Source organism: Rattus norvegicus, chromosome 13 (genome assembly GCF_021556685.1).
Source record: "Rattus norvegicus strain SHRSP/BbbUtx chromosome 13, alternate assembly SHRSP_T2T, whole genome shotgun sequence".
NCBI classification, from domain to species: Eukaryota; Metazoa; Chordata; class Mammalia; order Rodentia; family Muridae; genus Rattus; species Rattus norvegicus.
Window position 1 is genome coordinate 20,177,943 of NC_141546.1, and position 14,259 is coordinate 20,192,201.

The following is a 14,259-nucleotide window of genomic DNA, read 5'->3' on the forward strand; positions in this document are numbered from 1 at the left end:
GGTGAGGGAGGTTCAGTATTAGGTGTTGGGAAGGACATGAGAGATGGCTATATGGCCTTAAAAATGAGAGGAAATCTGCAACTGATGGGGATAAGGGGCATCTTCAAGAGAAGACAGTCTTGTGATAAGGGAGACACACAAGAATAAATGAGGATGATCTTATTTGTGACTCACAACATTGCTATTATGGAACCTGAAGAGAACAGCTCCTGTGGCCAGGCAGGAACCCCAGTGGAATGATAGAGACACCAACTCACCCACAAAACTTTCAACCCAAAATGTCTCCTGTCTACAAGAAACACAGGCATAGGAGATGGAGCAGAGACAGAGAAAATGGCCAACAAATAATTAGGGCAGCTTGAAAGTCAGCCCTAACATTGTTAATGATTCTTTGATATGATTGCAGACAGGAGCATGATGTCTTCTGAAAGGCTCTACCTAGCAGGTGTCTCGGACAGATACAGACACCCACAGCTAAACAGTGGATGGAGTTTGGGTAGTCTTATGGAATACAAGGAATGGTTACTGCTCCAAAGGGGATAGAAACTCCATAAAAACACCAACAGAGTCAAGAAACCCGAATCCCTGACGTTATCAGAGATTGAACCACCTACCAAAAACCATTCAAAGCTGGACCTAGACCTCCCTGAACATATGCAGCAGATGTCCAGCTTGGTTTTCATGTGGATCCCAAACTGGAACAGGGCCTCTCCCAAAAGCTGTTGCCTGTTGGTTCTAGTTGGGCTGCCTCATCTGGCCTTAGTGAGAGAGGAAGTGCCTAGCCTTAGAGACACATGAAATGCCAGGGTGTGGGGATACCTGTGGGACCACTTGCTCAGATGAGAAAGGGAAGGAAGATGGGGAAATGGTTGTGAGAGGGGGTGACTGAGAGTGGGACAGAGATCACGATGTCAAGTGAATAATAAACTAGATTTAAAAATGATTTTATATGTTTGAATCTTAAAATGGAGAATTGCATTAAAAAATACATACTGAAGAGATTTATATTGGTTTCCAAATATATAATCATCAATTTTACTCTCATTTGTTTTTGGAAAATTCTAAAAGTTTAGTAGAAAAACTGGATTGTTTATCACCATATAGAAAAAGAACATTTCTTCTCATCAGGTTCCATTAGAGTAAGAATTTTCTTGAGAGACCTCCAGTGTTACCTTGTCTCCTCAGTTCGGAGAAATTCTGTACAACCTCATTTTCTGTGTGTCTTTACAATGAGACAAACTCAGAAATAAATAATTATTGCCATGGCTTGGATTAATAATAGTGAGGAGACATGCCACAAACTTTAGAGGGAAATGTATATTCAATACGATGGTTTAGATTTAGTTTGAATCAGAATTTTACCTGGCAATGGAGCATAGGGAAAGTAGTGGTGATTATGTAAATTCATTTTTAAAATTTTAGTAAAGCGTATGGTACATAAAATGTAGTATTTGATGATATTGCAAGCCTAGAACTTCATCATAATTAGCAAGTCCATAGGGCTATGCAGCATCAGAATTACCCAGCTTCGCAGTGGTGTACACCATCAGAATTACCCAGATCCACAGTGGTGTACACCATCAGGATTACCCAGCTCCACAGTGGTATACACTATCAGGATTACCCAGCTCCACAGTGGTATACACTATCAGGATTACCCAGCTCCTCAGTGGTGTACACCATCAGAATTACCCAGCTCCACAGTGGTGTACACCATCAGGAGTACCCAGCTCCCCAGAACTTCTGTCTTCCCAAACTGCAAGTACTATTGACAATAGATCCTCTTTCTCTCTGCCATGTCACGAATACCTATATTTATGCTTGTACTTTCTCAAATAAACCTACATCTATTCTTCTCACAATTAGAATCACTCAATATTTGCTTTCTTTTGGCCTATTTCCTTTAATATAACAACTTTAGAGCTCATATACATGTAGCAAATGCCAGAATTTCATTTCTCTGGTTATTTTATTTATTTACACTTCAAATGTTATCCCCTTCCCCCTGCTTCTGCGAGGGTGCTCCCCAGCCACCCACTCATTACTGCCTCACCGCCTAGCATTCCCCTACACTGGGCAATTGGGCCTCCACAGGACCAAGGGCCTCTCTTCCCATTGATGCCAGATGATGTCATCCTCTGCTACATATGCGGCTGAAGCCATGGGTCCCTCCATGTGTATTCTTGGTTGGTGGTTTAGAATTTCATTTTTTAAGTTGACTAGTATTTATCATTTCATAGCCAGTATATACACTATATTTACACATTTATCCTTTGCTAGACAGCTGGGTTGTTTCCATGTTTTTCTTTTTGTGTTTTTCTGTTGTGTGTTATGCCTTGGGAACTTCCTTGATCAGATTCCACTTAAGATAGTAGTTTTCTTTGGTATGTGTATCCAGACCATTTGGTATCAGATAACCAATTGTTTTGCTCTTTCCAAAGGAAGGACTTTTCAATCTACTGAGCATTTTCTTACTATCTTGGAAACTTTGTGTAGAGTTGAGACATCGTGGGCTTCTTCACACATTTTACCATGTTAATTTTCTATGGATTCAGCTCGTAATAAGAAAGTCATGTTAGTGATAGTTTATGTATATAGATTATTATGCTGCTACAAGACGCAATCTTACAGCAAATTCCCTGATCCTCTGGCTCTTAATTATCTTTATTTTCATCCTCAATTCTCCATGGGCTTTTGGTGAAAGCAACATTTTTCTTCTTTTCGTTTTTATGATTGCTGTTCAACTGAGTGTGCATTGGTATATCATGGAGATTATGATTCCCCATTTTCATAATGTGCATCTCTTTACTATTAGATGTTGATATATTATCATTAGAGAAATATTTAGCCTAGTAATAAGCTCAATTTTTATTGTGAGTGTGAAAAATATTGTAAACAAAAAAATCACAGTGTCCTTCAGACTGGTCTACCACTCACAATGTAAGAAGGTTAAACTGAAGCACATGAATGTCCTGCTTCATCTTCTTATGTGCTAGCATCACAGGGATGATCACAACTTGTTCTTTTGTCATCGTTTATGACAAGTTGCTTGTACATTTTGATCATTTTAGGTGGAGAATTTCTAGATATATTGTGAATATTAATGTGAATATTATGGTGAATATATCATGAGGTACTGTCTACAAATTTTCTCTTCCTGAGGGCTGATGTTTACCTTATAACGGTTCTTTAACGCACAAAATTTTCAATTGTCATTACATGACATTTATTTTCCCTTCTATTTCATATGATATCTAGTAAATATCTACCAAATCAAAAGCTGGGAAGATGTTTCCCCATTTTAAAGAGTTTTATAATCTTACCTCTTATATTTTGGGCTTTGATCTAGCTTGTTGAATTTTTAATATCATGCAAGAGTTGCTTTTGCCTGTGATTATCCAATTTTCCCTGCCCTATTTACTTAAAAAGGCCTATATTTCCCAGTGAAACCTCTTGGTGCCTATGTAGAAAATAATATATCTATGTTAGGGATACTTTGGATTTCTGAATTCTATTTCATTTGTTATGTCTGTCATGTTACTAATAAACTATCTTGGAGGGTAGAGACATAAAAATTTTAATATTAATTATTATTAATTTCACATATTTTATTTATATATTTATTAAATATTTTATGGGTTTCATACAAATATTCTTATGTAAATACTCATAATTTGTACTGTCTTGTGATGGCTCAGGGTTTTGTTTTATATGTTTATTTGACATTGAAATTTCATTGAGTGAAATATATTTCTTCTTTTCATTAACTCATTATTTATTGAATGACTGTTTTGGTTTCTTGGCATTTCTTTAAGTTGTCCATGTATTCTAGATATTGGTACTCTTTCTGTTATATATGTAGCATATATGTGCTATTATATGGATTGTCTTTTAATTAGATTTTTCTTTTGTTGCTCAGATACTGAGTTTCAAAAATCTCATTTCCAATGTTGTGCTTCATTATGGGAACTCAAGAATAATTTTCAGAGGTCCCTTGCTTATTTGATTACGTAGAAGTGATTTATCAATGTTTTTCTCTAAGAATTATAGAGTTTAGTAATTCATTAAGATTATGGGTCTGTTTGGAATTTTTATACCAAGGAAGAGATATGGATATCTTTCATTTTTCTTCAAGTATAAGCCTTCTTTCCTCAGCACCATTTGTTCAATGAACTGTCTTCACAGATGATTGGTATAGATGATATAGGAAATATATATGATTCAGATGATTGATATAGACAATATTAATTGGTGGTATAGGTGTATTATAGGTATAGATATGCGTCCAAAGTTAGGAAGTTGTACCTTCACAGGTTTATATCTGCAGATGTTGGAGAGTGAAATCTCATGTAACTATAAAAACTATCATTTCTCTCAGTTATTCTGAAACTATTTGTTTCATGATCACTTAAGCTAGTCAAGTTTTTTTGAAATATTACTTAGATATCACTATTAAGATAAATATATCTCTGAAACACTTGTCTCTCTATAACATCAGTGACAAAGCAGATTTTCATAAATTTTAAATTATATTTTTACTTCCATCCATCTCTTCACCTATCTCTTTCTCTAGCTATCATCTGTCATATTATTATAAAATTGTTTATATTTTGTGTTATATGTGTATATATACATGTGTGTTTCATGCTCAGGAGCATTAGATCCCCAGTAGTACAAGGTATTAGTGATTGTGAGCTATCTAGCATGGTACTGGAAGTAAACTCCAGTCATCTTCAAGAATGGTATGAGTGCTTAAGTTATGAGCCATCTTTCAAGCCTCTATGTTTGAATTTCTTGTTCTTCCATTTTAGCAGCTGTTCCTTTTTTTGTATTTTTTAAAAATTATCTCTAATATTTCCTTTCTTTCCAGTTACTATACCCCTACTGTTCTGCCCTCTAGCAGTTCCCTATCTGATTCCTTCTTTGCGATCTCCAAGATCTGATCAAAGCTCACCCAGAATCATTTTTGCTGTCCATGACCTGGTATTGAGATATGTATGGTTTTTAGATTTGATTTCTTTTGCTGCCTTAGCCATCTCTGACTTCCAGAGCACAAAGACAAAGTCACCTCCCCAGAGCGTGGCTCGGGCAAGCTGAGAAAATTCTCTTGGCGTGAGCCATCCCTAAGTAGAGGATTCTAGGACTGACAATGTGAAAGGGACTACAGGGCAATAATTTGATATCGCTGTTTTAAGCTTTTCTAAAATTTTAAAATGTAGGGGCTGATAGTGATAGCGTGGTGAGTTAGGTGCATTAACAGAGCGAGACACAGAGCTTGTCGCCACAAGGGCTGTGGAGTCATCTTCTGCTCCCAGTGAGTTGGGGTGAGGCTAATCAATGTCTCTTCCTCATCATCAGTCACCAAGTCCTCTTCTTCCAGGGTATTGGGGTGGAGGGGTCTCTAGGGACCTTAGCCTCACTCTATAGGGAGAGAGGAAAAGCTAGAATTTTATGTTTTTTGTCTTGATTTTTTAACCTTGGCCTGAGGCTTTAAGCCGAGGATGAGGTGAAGGTGTCAGATTGGTCAATTCTGCCTCTAATTCTTGAAGGGCTCTAAGTAATTGTACTTGCTCTTTTCTAATCTCAACCATGTGTCTCAGCAACGCCACATCGTTGGTCAGCTGGCGACAGGCATCAGAGACAGGGGGTGAATCAAGAACTGCATCTAGGGTGCTGTACAGTGGAAGGGGGAAGAGGGGCAGGAGCTACCAGCTCTGGCTATGGCCAGAGCTATTGTGGCTGTTTTAGGCAGGTCATGATAATGATTTGACTCAAAATGTGTGGCTTCTTCCTCTAATTTTGCCTCATCATCGGGGGGGGGGCATACCATCATTGCCTACATTTTGAAGGAGGATAAAGGCACATTTTGGGTTTGAATTGTGGGATATTGGGTACAATCTTTTTAGTGGGGTTAGGTCTAGCGGGGATAGGATTAGAGGTGCTCTCCTTGTCAATGATGACCAATGGGGAAGGCAACTTAATGTCAGAGACTGACTCCTCTCCCGAAATAGGGTCAGTGAATGAGAGGGTGGGAGGTGGCAGCTCCCTCGTTGAACATTCTCTTAATGAACGCTCCCCTTCTGTGACCAAGTGTTGAAGGTCCGGCCACTCAGTGGTGGTCCTAAGGATATCATTAATAAGAGATCAGTAACTGAAGATAGTGACCAGAATTTTCTCAGGTCTCATAATATTTTTTGAAACAATCACCAACTCTGTGCCACTGCTTCTCATCAATTGTTCCTTCCTGGGGGAACCATGGGCAAATATCTCCCACAAAGTCCAAATATTTCTTTAGATCCTTTTTCCTAACCCTAGTTCCTCGCATCGTCAGAGACTCCTTGAATGCAAACACAAAAAGTGACTGCTTAGAGTATGCTTGTCCCATCACTTATCTTAAGATCTGCATCGTGCTACAATCTCCTGGACTGCCTCATGGAGGCATACCATGGCATCATAATGAGCCAAAGCTACTCTCTGGTGCTTCTGTGATGAGCAGACAGGCCTATCCTCCACTGATGAGTGGCTTTCTCTCCTCTGTGACCTCTTCGAAGGTACCTCTTTGGGTGCCAGTTGCCCCATCCCGCAGGGTAGCCAACAGAGGCTGGGGATCCCCTAGGAGAAAATGGGGGAGAAGAGACAAAAAGAACGGACAGCATGACAGGAGGTCTGTTCAAGGTCTGACAATTTTTAATTTATCTCAGGCAGAATTTATACTGGTAGAATCAGGATGTGGGGTGGGGTTAGGTAAGGACAAAGGAATGAGCTTGGCTCAATGAACAGGATGTTGACTGGGTAAACCAGTTGGCAGGAGAAACAATACAGGGAGGGCTGCTAAGTGACCTGAACACCAGTGTTAAGTGACCTAAGGAGAAGATTTATATCTATGTTTTAAATTCAAACAGAGCTGCAGGTTTATGTAGGGTTGCTTAGATATAACATGAGACTGCTCCCAACAAGGATACACTTGATTTCTTATCTCCTGGATATAACAAATGACCTCACAATGTGTCACACAAGCATTCAGTTCACCAGTAGAGTAGAGTAGAGAGAGAGAGAGAGAGAGAGAGAGAGAGAGAGAGAGAGAGAGAGTTATAAAGATAAAATACAATAGAAATGATAACTTTTGTACATTTGCAGATACATAGTATTTTTTTGCAGAAGCAACTTACTGTATTTGGTTGCCTTTAAGGAGAGGGGATTACAAACACATTGAATACCATAAAATTGGAATCTTTTCAAGGACCTTTAAGAACCCTTCCTTCATAAAAGTATGGCATTCAATCTTCAAGAAGAGACAGCAAGGATGATAGTTAAAAAAATCCAAAGGAGACTGAGCATGGTAGTGAATGATTTTAATCCCAGCATATGAGGGTGAAGCTGGAAAAATTTTCCAAGTTTAAAGACACCCTGGTGTGCAGAGAGAGCGCCAGAAACCAGTATTATATAATGAAAACCAATTTCAGAAAAATCTATGTTATTTATAATTTATGTTCTTATAATTTTCTGAATGCCCTGTTTCCTTTTTTTATGTCCCCTTTTCACATTAAATTTTATTAATTTGGACACTTTAAAAAACCTGTGTTCCTCCAAACTGAAACATATAGAAGAAGTGAATAATTTTCTTAATACATACTTTCTACCAAATCTAAATCATGACCAAAGAAACAATTTAAACAGATCTATAATGCCAGCAAAAGAAAAGCAGACATTAAATGTCTAACAATGCTAGAAGCTAACACTATGCTGCAGGTCTCCACAACTCAATCTTGCCCACTGGCAATAGATTGTCTCCCAGAAGTGCTGTCACACCTACGTTCACAGGCTCACAGCAAGACAGCACAACCAGCTAACATCGGAAATAATCAAATGATAAGAGGCACATGAATATAAGCAAAAGAAACTAAGACTACTTGGCATCCACGTAACCCAGTTCTCCTATCAGAGCAAGCCTTGGAAATACCAACAAACCTGAAAAACAAGATTCTGGTTTAAAACCACATCTCATCATAATGATGGAGTACTTTAAGAAGGACATAAATAACTCCCATAAAAAATACAGAACACAGATAAACAGGTAGAAGCCATTCAAAAGGAAATGCATAAAGCACTTAAGGAAAGAGTGGAAAACACATTCAAACAGGTGAAGGAATAGAACAAAACCATTCAGGATTTAAAAATGAAAATAAAAGCAGTAAACTATTCACAAAAGGAGAGAACCCTGGAAATAGAAAAGTTAAAAAAGAGATCAAAAGTCATAGATGCAAGGATCACCAACAGAATACAAAAGATACAAGAAAGAATCTCAGGTGTAGAAGAAACCATAGAAAACATTGACAAAACAGTCAAAGTACATTTTTGCAAAATGCCCAACACAAAATGCAAAGTGCATTTTTGCAAAATACAAAAAACAAAATTCTACCCAAAACATCCTGGAAATCCAGGAAACAATGAAAATATCAAACCTCAGTATAATAGGCATAGAAGAGAGTAAAGATTTCCTACTCAAAGGCCATTAAAATTTTCAACAAAATTACAGAAGAAAACTTCCCTGACATAAACATACAAGAAGTCTACAGAACCTGAAACAGATTGGACCAGAAAAGGAATTCCTCCTGCCACATAATAATCAAAACACAAAATGCTCAAAAAAGATAGAATATTAAAAGCAGTATGGGGACCAGGTCAAGTAAAATATAAAGGCAGACCCATCAGAATAACAACAGACTACTCAACACAGACTCTCAAAGCCAGTGGATCTTGCACAGATGTCATACAGATCCTAAAGAAACAAAAATGTGAGCCCAGGTTGCAATACCCAACAAAGCTCTCAATTAACTCAGAGGGAGAAACCAAGATATTCCATGACACAACTAAAATTTATACAATATCATTCCACAAGTCCAGCCCTACAAAAGTTAATAGAGCAAAAACTCAATACAAGGAGGGAGACTAGACCCTAGAAAAAGCAAAAAAGTAATCTTCTTTCAACACCCCCCCAAAAAAAAGATTGCCACACAAACATAATTCCACCTCTAACACCAAAAATAATAGAAAGCAACAATCACTGGACCTTAATATCTATTGACCTCAATGGAGATCAAAGGGATAAAAATTGGAAAGGAAGAAGTCAAAATATCACCAATTGTAGATGATATGCCAAAATATTTAAGTGACTCCAAAACTCCCACTAGAGAACTCCTAGAGCTGATAAAACACTTCCACAAAATGACTGGAAACAAAATTAACTTAAACAAATCAGTTGCCTTCCTTTACTCAACGAATAAACAGGCTGAGAAAGAAATTAGGGAAACAACACCTTCACACTAGTCACAAATAGCATAAAATATTTTGGTATAACTCTAACAAAGCAAGTGATTGATCTGTATGACAAGAACTTCAATTTTCTGAACAAAGAAATGGAATAAGATCTCAGATAATGGAAAGATCTCCCATGCTCGTGGATTGGCAGGATTAAATTAATACAATAAAATTGGCCATCTTACCAAAAACAATCTACAAATTCAAAGCAATCCACATCAAAATTCCTATTCACTTCTTCACAGAGAAAGAGGAATTCTCAAATTCGTTTGGAACAACAAAAAATCCCATAATAGGATAGTAAAACCTATTCTCATCAATAAGAGAAGGCCTGGGGCATATCTCCATTCCTGAGCTCTAGCTCCACCACAGAGTAATAGTGATGAAAACTGCATGATATTGATACAGAAACATGCAGGTAGGTAAAAGAAGGGAATTTTAAACCCAGAAAGTATCCTACAAACCTATTATCATCTGATCTTTCACTAAGAAGCCAAAACCATCCAGTGGAAAAAAGACCGCATATTCAACAAATGGCAGTGACTCAAGTGGCAGTTTGCATGTAGAAGAATTCAAATTGATCCATCTTTATCTCCTTATACAAAGCTCAAGTCCAAGTTAGTTAATCAGAGAATGAAGAAAAAACTATCCAGAGACTTCTCCACCTATGGATCCATCCCATATGCAGTCACCAAACCCAGGCACTCATGCTGATGTTAGGAAGTATTTGCTGACAATAGCCTAGTATACCTGTCCCCTGAGAGACTCTGCCAGAGGCTGAACAATACAGATGCAGATGCTTGCTTGCATCCAACCACTGGGCTGAGCACTGGAACCCCAATAGAAGAGTTAGGGGAAGGACTGAAGAAACTGAAGGGATTTGCAACCCCACAGAAAGAAGTACATTATCAACCTAACAGACCTCTCAGAGCTTCCAGGGACTAAACTACCAACCAAAGAATACACATGGAGGGACTTGTGGCTCCAGCTGAGGTAGCAGACAATGGCCTTATCTGGCATCAGTACGAAAAGAGGCACTTGGTCCTGTGATGGCTCAACAACCCAGGGTAAGGGCATGCTAGAGTGGTGAGGCAGGAATGTGTGGGTAGGTGGGGGAGTCCCTTCATAGAAGTAGGGGTGAGGGGGAGTAGGATATGTAGTTTGCAGAGGGGAAACTGGGAAATGGGACTACATTTGAAATGTAAATAAATAAAATAACCAGTAAAAAAGTAAAATATATATATATATATATATATATATATATATATACACATATATATTGAACAAAGCCAGCCTAGGCCTGTTGATTTTAACAAGGAAATGTGCCAGCTTTTTAAATAATGTATAAGGACAATACTCTTCGAATTATTTCACAAAATAGAATCAGAAGGCACATTGTCAAATTTGTTTTGTGAGGTCAGATTTATGCTGGTGCTCAAAGTACATAAAGATGAATGATGAGAATTATAGATTAATTTCTCATGAACACTTATGCAGAAATATTTAATAAAATATTCCCAAAGTGAATCCAAGAACACATCAAACAAATCTCCTACCATGATCAAATAAGCTTCCTCCCAGAGACTCAGGGATGGCTCAACATATGTAAATTGAATAATATAATCTACCCTATATCCACCACATGAATAGCTCATTAGATGCATACATGGTCTGACAAAATTCAACATGCCTTTATGATACAGTCTAGTAAAGAGTAGGGATACAAAGACAAACTTTTTAGTTGACCCACAACCACCAGTCAACTTAGGTACCTCAAATAGGAGTCTGGGAATTAAAGGACAAGGACAAGAAAAGCATGTAGCCAAGACAAGTTCTGGTCAAGGCTCAACTTTATTGTAAAGTAATAATAGGCTTATAAAGGTAAAAGCCATAAGCCCAACCTTTAAACGGTTGCCATAAACCACCTCATGCTGGCAGCCAATGGCATAGGTTTCCATTTCTCAGCATAGGTCTCTCTTATCAGGCCAAAATCAGAACTCTCAATTAGGGCAGAGAAATTCCACCAAGTGCTGTAATAGCAAAAATAGCTGATGCAGCAACTTCTGCTATGTAGGTCAGAGCAGAACATCCACATACCTTGACATAATAAAAAGAGTTTATAGCAAGCCCACAGTGAACATCAACACTAAAAACAAAAATAACACTATAATCTAACTTAGAAGAAAAATAGAAGATTGCAGTTAGAGATGCATATAAAGAACTGCCTTTAGGTACAATACTTTCCACTGAATCAGGCCTATGTCTTTTTTAATCAATTCATGGGTTCTATCTTTTTCTCATAGTAAGGATACAGCATCTACTATTTATCCTAGTTTACGCTGGAAGAAGAATCCAACACAAGTAGTGTATATGGCAGGTAATAACTGGAAACCACAGAAGAGCGATGGGAGGAGAAAGGTCAAACCAGCCAGGGTAAGGTGCCTGTGAAGTCAGTTCCTGCATAGCGCACTGAAGAGCTTCATCCTGTGAGGGTCCTCTGCTCAAACAGTGCAATTTCCCTCAGATTGTAGTTACTAAAATAATCATGAATGAGCTTCAAATGAGCCATTAATGCTGATCTCAGAGAACCCAGAAACACTAATAGGTGGCCAAGAGTCATTAGCCAGGAAATACTGGACAATCAAAAATGGCTCATGATTAAATACATATACTAAATTAGGGAATTATTCTTATCATGCTACAACATTGAGGATATAATGCTGTTACACTAATTATAGTGTGCAGAAAGCTGTGGTCAGAAACATGGTGTGCTGTCACTTTGTATCTTCTAATTCTAAACCCTTTGTAGAAATGAAACAGCATATCTGTTATGGTGGAGTTAGACACAGGGGTACAAGAAAGTATCATTGTTATGCATATGACAATGCAAATGAACAATGCACAATGCAACAATGAAAATGATAATTGATAAACTATGTATGTACTTGTTGGCCATTAAGTTTTATACAGAGAGAGATGCCATTATGGACTCACAAATCTCTTGGACTCCTTAAGCCATATTGCTTAACATTCAATTGTTATTTCCAGAGAAGGCAAATAATTTTTTTAAAAAAATTAGATGTCAGAGATCACTTAATTGAAGATTAAAAATAGAATTCATTTTAGTAAATTGGGCCAAACAAAATCCTCCAAATCCAAATTCACATGGACATTTAAAATATGACCTTCTTTTAAAGTACACCCTTCACAGAGGTAATTGACTAATATGAGATCAGACTTTATTAACACATATTAAATTTTCAACTGCTAGCTCCCTGAGCAGCTTACTATCCTAGGGGGACCTCCATTCTCCCATTCACCTCTCCGCCTACCTTTGTTAGACCTGTGGAACCTGGATCATACAGGTTAGCTTCCCTTGTCCCACACATCTTCCCTGATCTCCGAATCCTCCGGGGCATCCCAAAATGCTCTGAGCAGTCAGCTATTCTCGCTGGATCTCCATTCTCCTGCCAGCTTTCTTCCCGCTTTCATCAGACCTGAAGATCCAGAACCAAACATGTTAGCTTCCCGTCTCCCATCCATCTTTGCTACTTGCTGAGACCTTTGGAGCACAACAAGCAGCCCTAAGCAGCCTACTATGCCTTCCTGAACTCCATTTGAATCCCTCCTCCCCACTGAATTTCATCAGACCTGCTGAGCCTGAACATACAGTATGGCCTTCCCTCCCTCACTCATCTTCCTGGCTCCCTGAGCCCTCTGAGGCACACAAAGCCACCCTGAGCAATCCACTATCTCAGGGGCACCATTGTTTTCGAGCGACCTCTCTGTCTACCTTCCTCAGACCCGAGGCTCCTGAACCTGATACAGACCTCCAGATCCTGTACCATTCAGACCTGATGATCTGGAACCGTACATCCAAGGAAATCCAACAGAGGCTTGCCACAATGCCCTCCAGATGCTTACTACAAGACCAGAAAGGGACTATCAGATGTCTAAGGACCCTCAAAAGAAAACAATCACCAAAAGCCAGGGCAATATGACTCCTTCTCAGCACAGCTACCCTGCTACAGCAAGCATTGGATATTCTAACACAACTAAAAGCACAAGAAAATGACTTTAAGTACAGTATTGATATGATGATAAAGGCTTTTCAAAAAGAAAACAATAAATTCCTCAAACAAATACAAGAAAATAAAATGAAACAAGTATAGGTCTTTAAAGATAAAACAAATCCCTTAAAATTATACAAGAAAATACACTTAAACAGAAATATATAAAATTGTGAAGATCTGAAAGTGAAAATAAAACCCATAAAGAATCCTGGAAATGGAAAACCTAGGGAAGAGATCAGGAACAACAGATGCAATAAAATATAGGAAATGGAAGAGAGGAACTCAGGCCTAGAAAATACAGTGGAAGACATTGGTAAATCAGTCAAAGAAAATGTTAAATTTAAGAAAAAACAAACAGGCAATTCTTGACACAAAACACCCATGAAATCTGGAATACCGTGGAAAGAACTACTAGGAATTATAAGAAGGTGAAGAGTCCTAACGCCAAGGTCCAGAAAATATCATCAACCAAATAGAAGAAAACTTTCTTAATCTAAAGAAACAGTCGCCTATACACATATAAGAAGCTTATAGACAAATAAGCTTGGCCAGAAAAGAAAATACTCAGTCAAAATAAAAAATACTCAATAATCAAAACACAAAATCTACAGAACTAAGAAAGAATATTAAAAGCAGCAAGGGAAAAATGCCAGGTAATATGGAAAGGCAGACCTATCAGAAGTATACCTGATTTTTTTCTTTTCTTTTTCCACCTTTATTAAATTGGGTATTTCTTATTTACATTTCAAATGTTATACCCTTTCCTGGTTTCCAGGCCAACATACCCCTAACCCCACCCCCTTACCTTTTATATGGGTGTTCCTCTCCCTATCCTCCCCCCATTACCGCCCTCCCCCCGACAATAATG